At 44.0% G+C, this 12,428-nt stretch overlaps 1 protein-coding gene across 10 annotated transcripts in view; it reads left to right on the top strand.

The window, feature by feature from the left end:
• Positions 1–295: 295 nt before the first annotated feature.
• c1h18orf25 (chromosome 1 C18orf25 homolog) overlaps positions 296–12,428 on the top strand; it is an 81,852-nt gene continuing 69,719 nt past the window's right edge. For 3 of the 10 annotated variants that reach the window (XM_033034237.1, XM_033034245.1, XM_033034319.1), the window contains exon 1: positions 296–460. The gene's annotated coding sequence lies outside the window, so the exon portion shown is untranslated. Of the gene's footprint in view, positions 461–587; positions 780–4,475; positions 4,488–5,873; positions 5,879–12,428 lie in introns of those variants that run through there. The other 7 variants (XM_033034297.1, XM_033034265.1, XM_033034281.1 and 4 more) reach the window with 4 other exon arrangements.

The following is a 12,428-nucleotide window of genomic DNA, read 5'->3' as shown; positions in this document are numbered from 1 at the left end:
CTGAAATGTCACCCATTCCATCTCTCCAGAGATGCTGCCTGTCCCGCTGAGTTACTCCAGCTTGTTGTGTCTGTCTTCAGTATTAAATGTCACCCATTCCATCTCTCCAGAGATGCTGCCTGTCCCGCTGAGTTACTCCAGTATTTTGTGTCGACCTTTAATTAAAGTGCTTGTCCTAAAATGGAGGCTGCACCTGAAGAGGCCTGAGCTAGACGGTGACTATGGCAACGCAGGCAGGCAGTGAAGGAAGGAGGAAACGCTTCCGGGTCGCGGGCGGCTGACCTTTCCAGCGGAGAAGCCGGTGCAGCGTCTGCCATTTTGTGAGGAGCCGCAGCCGCAGCCGCTGCCCAGAACCATGTTGCCGCTTCGCCCGCCAGCGGCCTTCACGCGAACTCTGTTCGGACATCGCGCTCCAGCAAGCAAAGCCGAGAATTGAAATCGCAGGTTGGAAGGAACTAGGGTACGGTTTTAAATGCTGTGCTTGCCGCCATTTTGGGAAGCGCGGCTGCTTGGGGGGGGGGGGGGGGGGGGGGGGGGGGGGGGAAGCGGCGTGCGAAGTGACTTTGTTTGCAAAAACCGGGTTAGGTGGGAGTGGTGGCTGATCCGATCCCGTCGGTGGCAAGTCCGCCCTCCTCCTCGCAATGGGCGGCCGCGCAGCAGCCCGGTGAAGCCGGAGTGCGCAGGAGTGGAAGTGGGGGAGGGAGGGAGGGAGGTTGTGAGGTTGTTTTGGGAGACGCGGACACAGAGGTCGAGACGGTAAGAAACCGGGGGAAGCGACGGTGAGTAGCAGTCGGGGAAAGCAGAGGGTGCGGGAGTTGGAGAGGAGGAAGGTCTGGGCAGGCGGGGGAAACGAAGGCTGGTGGTGTTGGGGCTACCGTGGCCCACTTACTTAGGTTGTGAATTCCAATGATCCACCTCCCTCTGGCGATGGAGGGAAACTGACAAGTGAGCAGACGTCGTGAGGCGGAGAAGAAGCATTGGGAAAGGAGAGGGAATACAGAGGAAAGGAGAGGGTGTTCTGAGGGAGACGTGGAAAGGAAGATGGGGATAACGAAGGGAGGAAGATCAACACGGGAATTTCAACGTCACGGGGCACGACTAGGCTAATGGAAACTAAAAGCAGCGACTTGCGGACAAATGCACGTACAAAAGTAGTTTTTTAAAAAAAGTTCCTATAAGGGTGAAAGGGAAGAACAACAGTTTCGGGGGACACCTGGATGTCACGAGTGTAAGCGGGAGGAGAACTGGTATTTACGAAATAAAGTAGGAGGATAAAATGTTCTCTTTAGAGCAGAGAGGGGGAGAGGAAAGGAAAGGAAAGGAGAGGTGTTGCGTGTATAAAGTTGAGAGGCATAAACCGGGTAGGCAGTAGTAAACATTTGTCCTTAGCACAGTTGTCTATAAACAGAGAGCATTGGTTTAAAGGGGACAGAAGGAATTTTTTTCCATCCAGAGGCAGGTTGGAGTTTGGAATGCATTTGTTGACTCGATGGTGGAAGTTGAGATTGCCATGACATTTAATTATCTAGATGAACATTTTAATGGACAAGTAATCTTAAACGCGATGAGAAAATATGTGCTTTTTAAGGTCGGGATGGGCTAAAATATATTTTTCCTCTATGTATGTAACAATAAACTAAATTTTGCTTCTTGTGCTGTGGAGTTAGATCAGGCTAGGTTTTGTGCCTTGGCACCACTCTCCATGCTTTCCTGTGTTCCTTGATTCCCGTATTATCTATTAATCACGACCTTAAATATAGTCAGTGATTGAGCTTCTTTGGCTCACTTAGATTGTGAATTCCAATTATGAATTTCAAACAAGGGGACATGACTTGAGAATTAAGGGACTGAAGTTTAGGGGTAACATGAGGGGGAACTTCTTTACTCAGAGAGTGGTAGCTGTGTGGAATGAGCTTCCAGTGAAGGTGGTGGAGGCATCTTTCATCTTTCTCGAGCCACTTTCATTTTATGTGTAGGTCACTGAATGCTTGTGTTCGGGCGAGTCTTTTCACTTGCTTGGCTGTTTCCATTCAGTTGAAGTACTAGCATATACCTGATAAAGCACAAGGAGAAAATTGCCTGGATATATCCTGTCCATGATAAGCATATATGTAATATGGTCATTTATCCATCCTTAAGTGCAGTGGTGGAAGATAATTTTAGTGATATTATTTGACATTTAATTATCAATTGACAATGTGACCATTATTCAGTTTAATTTCTTAGTTATTCATTTTCCAGAAGTCTCATCTCTGCTTATAAAGCCAACATTTGTTGCCCATTCTTAGAAGCCCTTCTGACTGTGGTGGTGAGCTGATACTCTGAATCACTGCAGTCCTTCTGTTAAAGGTAATTTTGGCTCACCAACGCAGGATTGTTGGTTAGGAAATTCCACAATCTAGGGACAAAGGAAGACTGACCATATATTTCCAAACCTGGATGGATATGTGTATCAATCTGAGTTTGGCATATGCATAATTACGGTGAGGTACAAGCACAATGAAACACTTGCAGCAGCATCACAGGCACAGACTCAAACATCACACAAAAATATACAGGACACCTACAGAACCTGCAGTCATTGTCCTTGTTAATAGAAGTTATAGCTCTTGAGTGTACTGTTTAAAAAAAGGTTCTGGTGAATTTTGGCGATTCACTAGGCTTATTCCTGGGGTGACAGGTTATCATGTCAATATTGGCTAGAGTTTTGGTCTGTATTTCTTAGAGTTCAGAAGAATGTGACGTGATCTTATTGAAATAAGATCCATGGGGATTGACAAGGTAGATGTTGAGAAGTTTTCACAAGTGGGAAAGTCACAACAATGGTAAATAGAGGGCAATCTTTTGAGACTGCTTTAGAATTTCTTCTCGGAATCTGCAGAATTCTCAGTCCCAGGTGGTGATGGAGACTAGATTATTTAACGTGATAAATATGTGAAAGATTGAGTAATTACAGGCAACTGGGAACTGGGACAAAAGAGAAGTTAAAGGCCATCAATATAATCATGGCTGACTTGATTATGCTGGGGCAGACTTGAGCAGTCTGGTCTCCTTTTACTATTTTCTTGTGTGATCAGTGCACCAGCTTTGTTCATAATGAACTTCATCATGAACTTTGGAATAAATGAATGTTTAAGATGGTGATTGGAGTACAAGTCAAGTCGGCGGCTTTATCCTGCATGGTTTCAACATGTTGGGTGTTGTTGGAGTTGCACTCATCCAGGCAAGTGAGGCATCCTTCACCTTCAAGGATCTGCAGCCACCATACGCATCATCCCCTCCTTTTAGCATTCAGAAATTTCTATTCACTTCCATTTCCATTGCACTCGCTTCCCTTCTAAAAGCACCTTCCCAGCAACCATGGGAGATGTCGTGCTTAGCTTATGCGACTTCTCATCCCCACATTGAGGAGCTAGAACCTACGTTTTAGGTGAAAGAGCGATTCCCTTGCCCTTCAAACATGCTTGTGATGTTTGAGAAACTAAATGCAGATTGGGTGATTGCTTTGCAGAACCGTTAAGCAAGTTGTCTACCATTTTAATTCTCCATCCCACTTCCATTCTGATCTGTTTATTCGGCCTCTTGCATTGAAGAGTGCAGTACCGGAATAGACCCTCTAGCCGATACTGTCTGTGCTCCACATGATGCCAAGTTGAGGTTATCCCTTCTATGCTTGCACGTGAATTATGTCCCTCTATTCCCTCCATTATCATATCCCTGTCTAAAAGCCTCTTAAACTCTATCGGGTCCTGGACCATGAGATCCCTCTGTATGTCGATGTTGTTAAATATCCTGTCATTAACTGTATACATTTGATCTGCAAAACTGCAACATGTCACTCTTGCATGCTTGAGGCACAGCATTTCATTTGTCACTTAGGAATGTTATAGTCCTTGCATTAAATTCAACAAGTTCAGAATACCAGTTTGTCCTGTTTGTATCAGAACTCGCCTGTTACAGTGAGACTAGGGAATATTGGGAGTGGGTTGTGTGGCATCTCTGGGGAAAGGGATGATTGGTATTTTGGGGTGATAACTTTTTATGGTGGGAGGTAGACACAAAATACTGGAATAACTCAGCGAGACAGGCAGCATCTCTGGAGAGAAAGAATGGGTGACATTTTGGGTCGAGATCCTTCTTCAGTCTGATGTCAGGGGAGTGGGCTGGACAGAGATAGAACGTAGTCGGAGACAGTAAGACTGGTGGGAGAACTGGGAAGAGAGAGAGAAAGCAAGGGCTATTTGAAGTTAGAGAAGTCAATGTTCATACCGCTAGGGTGTAAGCTACCCTGAGGTAATACGAGGTGCTATTTCTCCAATTTGGAAAGAAAGGTCAGATTGGGAATGGGAGGGGGAGTTAAAGTGCTGAGCAACTGGGAGATAGGTCAAGGCGACTGAGCAGAGGTGTTCAGCGAAACCATCGCCGAGCATGCGTTATACAGGAGTTGACACCTGGAACAGTGGATACAGATGATGAGGTTGGAGGAGGTGCAAGTGAACCTCTGCCTCACCTAAAAAGACTGTTGGGGTCCTAGGATGGGGCCGAGGGTGGAGGTAAAGGGACAGGTGTTGCATCTCCTGTGGCTACAGGGGAAAGTACATGGAGAGGGGGTGGTTTGCGTGGGAAGGGACGAGTTGACCAGGGAGTTGTAGATGCAATGGTGTCTGAAGAAAGCAGAAAGGGGTGGAAATGCATTTCGTTGTCTCTGTACTGTACACTGACAATGACAATTAAAATTGAATCTGAATCTGAATCTGAATGGGAAGATGTGTCCGGTAGTGGGATCCCGTTGGAAGTGACAAAAATGTTGGAGGATTATATGTTGTATGCGACGGCAGATGGGGTGGAAGGTGAGGACAAGGGGGACTCTGTCCTTGTTAAGAATGGGGGAGCAAGAGCGGAGCTGCGGGATATCGAGTACACCCCAGTGAGAGCCTTATTTATAATGGAAGAGGGGAACCCCCTTTCCCTAAAGAATGAGGACATCTCCGATGACCTGGTATGGAAAACGTCATCCAGGGTGCAGATGTGGCGTGGAAGGAGGGATTGGGAGTAGGAGTGGGCTTGTAATGGGTCAGTCAATAGTCTGTATCCTGTGATGGTGAAGGTGAGATCTAGAAACGGTAGGGAGACGTCGAAGATGGTCCAAGTGAATTTGAGTGCTGAAGTGAATTTAGTCATGAAGTTGATTAAGTAATTGAGTTCTGCATGAGTGCAGGAGGTAGCACCGATGCAGTCATCAATGTAGTGGAGATAGACTTTGAGGTTAGGGCCCATGTACTCCTGGAACAGTGGTTGTTCAACATCGAAAATAGGTGCAGGAGTAGGCCATTCGGCCCTTCGAGCCTGCACCGCCATTCAATATGATCATGGCTGATCATCCAACTCGATATCCTGTACCTGCCTTTTCTCCATAACCCCTGATCCCTTTAGCCACAAGGGCCACATCTAACATGCCCTATAAAGAGGCAGGCATAGCTGGGTCCCATGCTCGTGCCCAAAGCTACACCTTGGATTTGGAGGGAGTCAAAGGAGAAGTTATTAAGGGTAAGGACCAGCTCTGCTAGGCAGAGGTTAGTGTTAGTAGAGGGAAATTGGCTGGTTCTGTGGGCGAGGACGAAACTTAAGACCTTTCTGGTGGGGGATGGAGGTGCAGACTGGACATCCATGTCTGGAGACAGTAAAGACGAGGGAGTGGGGTCCTGGAAAACAAAAATAATTGAAGAGCGTGTGAGGTGGCTTGGACCTAGGTAGGGATGGATTGAACCGGGGGGGGATAGGATGGAGTCGAGGTCTGTTGAAATTAATTCAGTGATTTAGCACGGAATGAGAGCTGTTGTGAAAAATGGCAGATCGACTGTCAGAACCTATAGTCCGGGTTGGGTCCGAACTGGGAGGAACATGTCTGGAACCGGAGCTGGAATCCACGAGGTGAAAGATGGAGGCACTGGCAAGACCTGAGAAAATACAAATGGCTAGTCAAGTCAAGTTTATTTGTCACATACACATACGAGATGTGCAGTGAAATGAAAGGGCAATGCTCGTGGACTTTTGTGCAAAAAGACAAACAACCAAACAAACTATAAACACAGTCATAACACACATAAACCTTTACATAATAAATAATGGAAGGAAAAACGTTCAGTAGAGTTAGTCCCTGGTGAGATAGGCGTTTACAGTCCGAATGGCCTCTGGGAAGAAACTCCTTCTCAACCCCTTCTCAACCTGTGGTAATGGGTCTGGGTTAAGATGGAAGGTTGTTGGCTTGGGCCATTAGCTCTGCTTTTGTTTCTCTCTGCCAGCACTGCTCAAGTGTTTTCTGTTTTGGTTTCAAATTTTCTGCATTTGCTGATGTGTGTTATTTGCTTTAAAATCCCTGCCAGCCCTGATGTAATTCAATTTTGTCTCCACCAATGCTGCATGACCTGCTTGGCTTTCCCAGTGATTACTTTATTTCAGGTATCCAGCAGTTCTCAGTTCCAACATGTTTTTTTATTGTTTCTCCAATGTTCTGTCTCTATTTGTAGCACCTCCACACAAATTAGATGCTATTACCAAACTTCTCTCCTCTCAGTGTACACCATTCGATATTGCCATCCATTTCCTCTTGGTCTCTATCCTATCACACAATTTCCTTTGTTTCAATTACTGAAGTATTCTTATTTCTTTTGCCACATATGGTCCTGGACCTGCTGAGTATTTCCACAGTTCACTTCAAATTTATGGCATCTGCAGTTTTATTTTGCTTTTCTTATTCCACCTCACTCTTGACGTGTGGGTTATAGCTGGTTGAAAGACAAATGAGAGCGCAGATACTGGAATCTTGAACAAGAAATAGAATGCTGGACGAATTCAGTCGAACATACATCATCTATGAAGGGAAAAGGTGCAAGTCAAAGTATTTGAGTTTGGACCCTGCATTAGAACTGAGGAAAGAATTTGGAATGTCAGACAGTGAGGCATTTGCTGCAGAATACCTAGCCACTGACCTGCTCTGATAGCTACAGTATTTATATGGCAAGCTCAATTGAGTACCAGGTCAATGGTGACCAACTGGGTGTTAATTCACGGAATTCAGCAATGGTAATGCAAATGAATTTCAACAGTAGGTGGTTAGTCTCTCGTTTTGGAGAAGGTCATTTCTTGGTACTTTGAAAGTAACCCTTGTTACTTGTCACTTATTAGACATGCCTGAATGTTGTCTAGGTCTTGCTGCACACTTGGACTGCTTCATGTCCTGAGGAGCTATAAATGGAATTGAACATTGTGCAATTATCAGTTGGCAATCTCGCTTCTCACTTGATGGAAGGAAGGTCATTGATAAAGCAGCTGAACATTGTTGGGGGGAGAAAACTGCTCTGAGGAATTTCTGCATTGATGACCCAATGCTGGAATTAATTGCCTCCAACAGCTGCAAGCATATTTGTGTTTGAGTTATGATGACTCTTATGGGAGCGTTTCCCTTTTGCTGCCTATTCATTTAGTTTTACCAGGGATCCAAGATCTCACAGAGGCTCGCATGCTCATATGGTATCAGTGGTAGTAGTTGCTCTCGCTTGTCTCTGGAATTTACTTATTTGCTTAGACCAAGTTGGTAGTGTCTAGGGGTTGAGATGCCATGATAAAACCTTAACTGAACAGCATTGAACAAGTTATTGGTGTGTAGATTCTTCTGGAGAGCACAATGAACAACACTTGCCATCATGATTTAGAGTAGACTGTTTTCGATGGTCATGAATAGAAATAAGATTTGGCTTGTGTTTTGAATAAGATATAACAGGCATTTTTCCATATTGTCGCATTGATACCGGTGTTGTCACTGTACTGGAATATTTTGAACAGTTGTGTCGTTAGATTTGGAATTTAGCTCTTCTGTATTAAAGCCAATATGTTGCCTTGTTCAATACTCTTGGCTATTTTCAATCCTCTCAGCTGTTTCTTTGTCAAATGGAATGATTCCAGTTGGCTGAGGACAGATTTTAGCAATAGGAGAGAGTGCAGATCTTCTACATGGCAGGTCCAGCTGAATGTGATTGTGACTGCTTCAGCCTTCAGCATGTAGGTCTTGCCCATTGTTGAGAATGGAGATGCCACATAGTCATAATCAAACAGCATGAAACCAGGCCTTTCATCCCACCATGCTCATGTTGACCGTCAAGTACCTATCAATGGTAAACCTATACCTCCGCACTTGGTTTATACCCTAGTGTACTTCCACCATCTTCTAAGGTAATGTTCTTCAGATTCCAATCACTCTGAGTGAAAAGTATCATTGGATACCATCTAAACAACTTACTCCTTCCCCCAAATCTGTGGTTTCTAGAAAAAAATCATGCGATTTACCCTTTTGACACCTCTTAATTTTATTTAACTCTGCTATCATATCGTCTCTCAGATGCCTCTACTGCAAGGAAAACAAATGCAGCTTAGAGTCTCTGCTCATAACTGAAACACTCCATCCCAGGAAACATGAATCTTCCCAGGAAGATGAATTTCCTTTATCTTTGTCGGCACTGTTGCATCTTTCCTATAGTGTGCACAGTACTCTGGCTATCAATGGATCATAATTCCCTGCTTTTGTATAAATTGCTCTGACTAATGAAAGCCTTATCTATGCTGTCACCTTCAAGGATCTATGGTCTTGCTCTCTAAGGCCTCTCCATTCCTCAATGATCCCCAGGGCCCTACCATTCATGGTATCTGTCCATGTTTCATTAGTGCCACCAAATGCTTTTTACTCACACTTGATTAACTTGAATCTGTTATTGCCCTACCCAGTGTACCATTTGAATGACTGCTCTCCTCACTTTCAACAGCCTCATCAATGTTCTTGGAACCAGCTTCTGTCAGATGTTTAATTGGCCGTCAACTGTAGAGATTTGGCCAGATTTGCTCTGAAGGTAGACAAAAAATGCCGGAGAAACTCAGCGGGTGAGGCAGCATCTGGCGAGAAGGAATAGGTGATGTTTCGGGTCGAGACCATTCGAAGGGTCTCGACCCGAAACATTGCCTATTCCTTCTCTCCATAACTGCTGCCTCACCCACTGAGTTTCTCCAGCATTTTTTGTCCACCTTCGATTTTTCCAGCATCTGCAGTTCTTTCTTAAAGATTTGCTCTGAGATCGCTTGATTCTGCCTGTTGTATGCTGTTCTTGTTGAGCAGGTGTAGTCATGTAGAACAGCTGCACCTATTCGGCATCTCATTTTTAGGCATGCCTGATGCTGCTGTCAGCATGCCTTTTTGCACATTGGGCCAGTGTTGATCCCCTGTCTTGGTTCTATGGGTAGAATGAGGGATATGCCAGGTTGTGGGATTACTAATTGCACCGGGATTGCTGCTTTTTGTCTACAGCACTGTCTCGATACTACGCACCAGGGGTAATTTTACAGAAGACAATTAAGACACCACAGAAGACACCACAACTTCTAAGTTCTGTTCTTAATCTTATTGCAGACAGACTTGGAAATGTACAGGTGTTCTCTCACAACCTTCTCCCCACCCTCCTCACCTAAAGCACCCTCAGGGATAGGTACAGAAATAATGTCTGAAATGTTAAACACGTGGATGTATTTATGAACCAGGAGTAGGCCCAGTTAGACCTCATGAATTTGCGCAGCCATACAGTGAGATCGTGTCTGATCGGATTATAATTTAAACTTAATCCCACCCCAAACATGATAACCCTGCTATCAAGAATCTCTATATTTCTACCTTAAAAAATACATGAATCTGTTTCCATCGTATTGGAGGAGGACAGTTTCAAAGACGTGTGACTCCTTATTTTATTAGTCAGAACTCCTTATTTTATTAAATGGTGATTCCTGGATTTTGTTTTTTCTCGTTAAATGAAAAGCCCTTTCTGCATCCCCCTTGTCAAGACGCCTCAGTCACACAGAGGGTGGTGAATATGTGAAATTCTTTGTCACAGAAGGCTGTGGAGGCCAGTCAATGGATATTTTAAAGGCAGAGGTAGAGATTCTTGATTTAAGCGGGTGTCGGGGATTATGGGGAGAAGGCGGGAGAATGGGGTTAGGAGGGAGAGATAGATCAGCCATGTTAGACACAAAATGCTGGAGTAACTCAGCGGGTGGGGCAACATCTCTGGAGAGAAGGAATTGGCGACGTTTTGGGTCAAGACCCGAAACTTCGCCCATTCCTTCTCTACAGAGCCCATTCCTTCAATATAGAGATGCTGCCTCACCCGCTGAGTTACTCCAGCATTTTGTGTCTACCTTTGATTTAAACCAGCATCTGCAGTTCTTTCTTACACGATAGATCCGCCAAGATTGAATGGTGGAATAGCTAGACGGGCCGAATTACCTAGTTCTGCTCCTATTACTTATGATCTTATGACCTTATTCATTACGGCTTTGTGGACAGGTATTGAAAAAAGGAGAATGAACAAAGAAAATAAATGCATTTAATTTATTTTGCAGACTTTATGTGTCCAACAGAATTTCATAGCAAATTAGGTAATTTTGAAGTTACTGTTTCAATATGGGGTAAATGCACCAGACAATTTATGCCCATCAAATCCCATAAATAGTAATGAGATAATGAGCAGATAGTGATTCTATCCTTTGTGACCACCTAAAAGGACAGATGAGGCCATAGTTTAATATTTCTTTGAAAGTTGACACCTCTGACATAGCTGCAGTTACTCGGCATTGCTTGGTTGTGTTGGCCTAGACAATGTTCTTAAATTTCTGGAATGTGACGGTGGTTTGCTTTCTGAAAAGGTGATGAGCATGTTATCACTTGACCATGACTCGAGGAACAGAAATAAACCATGTTTCCAAGGTCAGGGACAAAGAAGCAGAGAAGAAGTGAACGTGGCTTGAAGAAAGTTAGTCACAGGCAGATGAACAAAAAAGTTGCAGGAAAGAAAGTTGTCTGCTGTGGAGAAACAAAGAAGTTGTTCCCTGATTCTTGATGAAATGTGAGGAAGAGGTATGTATAAGAAGGATCTGCAGATGCTGGTTTAAACCGAAAAACTGGAGTAACTCAGCGGGACAGGCAACATCTCTGGAGAGAAGGAATGGGTGACATTTTGGGTCGACTCTTTTTCAAAGGTATGCCTGAGGATTGCGAATACCACTCTGATACGTTGGTACTAGCAAAAGGAAGAAAACCACCTAATGGGTGCATAGACTCATAGGGCAAGATAGCCAAAGGGAGCCCGTCATTTGCTTCGACCCTTCGTCAACACGCACCAAGTATCTTTGCCCCGCAATACAGCCGTCGCCGACACAAAACGTCACGTTCCTTTTCTCCACTTGGTTAATTGTAAGGGAATGGCAGCATGGCAAATTTTCTAATTGTTTTGAAGTTTTTTGATGAAAAGATGGTAAATCGGAAATGCTTTTGTTGTGGTTTGAACTTGATTTCCAGAAGGCATTTAAGGAGGTCCATTTCTTGGTTTAGCTTGAAGCTATGGAATAAAAGTGACTAAGTAATAGGAAACAGAGTGGTAGTGAAGGATTGTTATTTGGACTGAGGGGAGTGGAGTAGCCCAGCTGTAGTACAAGGACTAAGGTTTTATTCAGTAAAAAATAGTGACTTTGGCATGGGTATAAGGGGCATGTTTTCCAAATTTTCAGATGGCACAAAACCTGAAGCTGTGAACAGTGAGGAAAATAGTAAAACAAGGTGGGTTGATTGGTGTCAGATGAAACTTAATGTTGAGAAATGTGAAGTGCTACACCTTGATGGGAGAGAATGAATGAGAAGCGGTAGTATAAATAAATCACAGGTCACATTGTAAAGTTGTTCGGAGAGCAGAAGGATTTGAGGCCATATGTAAGCATAGTTCAGGGTGGCAGTGAAAATTTAGAAAATGGTGTAAATATCATTCAGGATTTTTAGTTTTATAAACAGAGTACTACAGCAAAGAAGTCATGATGAACCTTTAAGACACCAGTTTAGCCTCAGCTAAAGGGAGTATTTGGTCCAGGTCAGAGCATCACATGACTTTAGTTATAAAGCATAGATTGGGGAAGCTGATGTTTTTCTCTTTGGACCAAGCAGGCTGTGAAGGGATCTGATCAAGGTACTTAAAATCATGAAGTGTAGATAAGAGATACATTGTTCTGTTGGCTGAGAGTTAGGAGACATAGAATGAAAGTAATTGTCAGATGAAACTAAATTGATGTGAGCAGTTTTTTATTATGTGGCAGGCCATACAGGGTTAGGAATGCACAGTTAAGGGAAGTAATGGAGGCGGTTTTAATTTTGCTGTTGACAAAGGAGTTGAGTATGTATATGAAAGGAGAGAATTTGGAAGCCAATGCAGACTGGCAGGATGAGCGGGACTGACTGGATTCCTCTAGCGTAGACTCGGATGAACTAAAATAAATTTGTATTCGGCGAGAAATAGTATTGGGTGGACTGATGGGACTAAAGGCTGATAAATCCCAAGGGCCTGATG

Source organism: Amblyraja radiata, chromosome 1 (genome assembly GCF_010909765.2).
Source record: "Amblyraja radiata isolate CabotCenter1 chromosome 1, sAmbRad1.1.pri, whole genome shotgun sequence".
Classification (NCBI taxonomy): Eukaryota; Metazoa; Chordata; class Chondrichthyes; order Rajiformes; family Rajidae; genus Amblyraja; species Amblyraja radiata.
The sequence above is the reverse complement of the archived record's forward strand: the minus strand, read 5'-3'. Positions and strand labels throughout refer to the sequence as shown.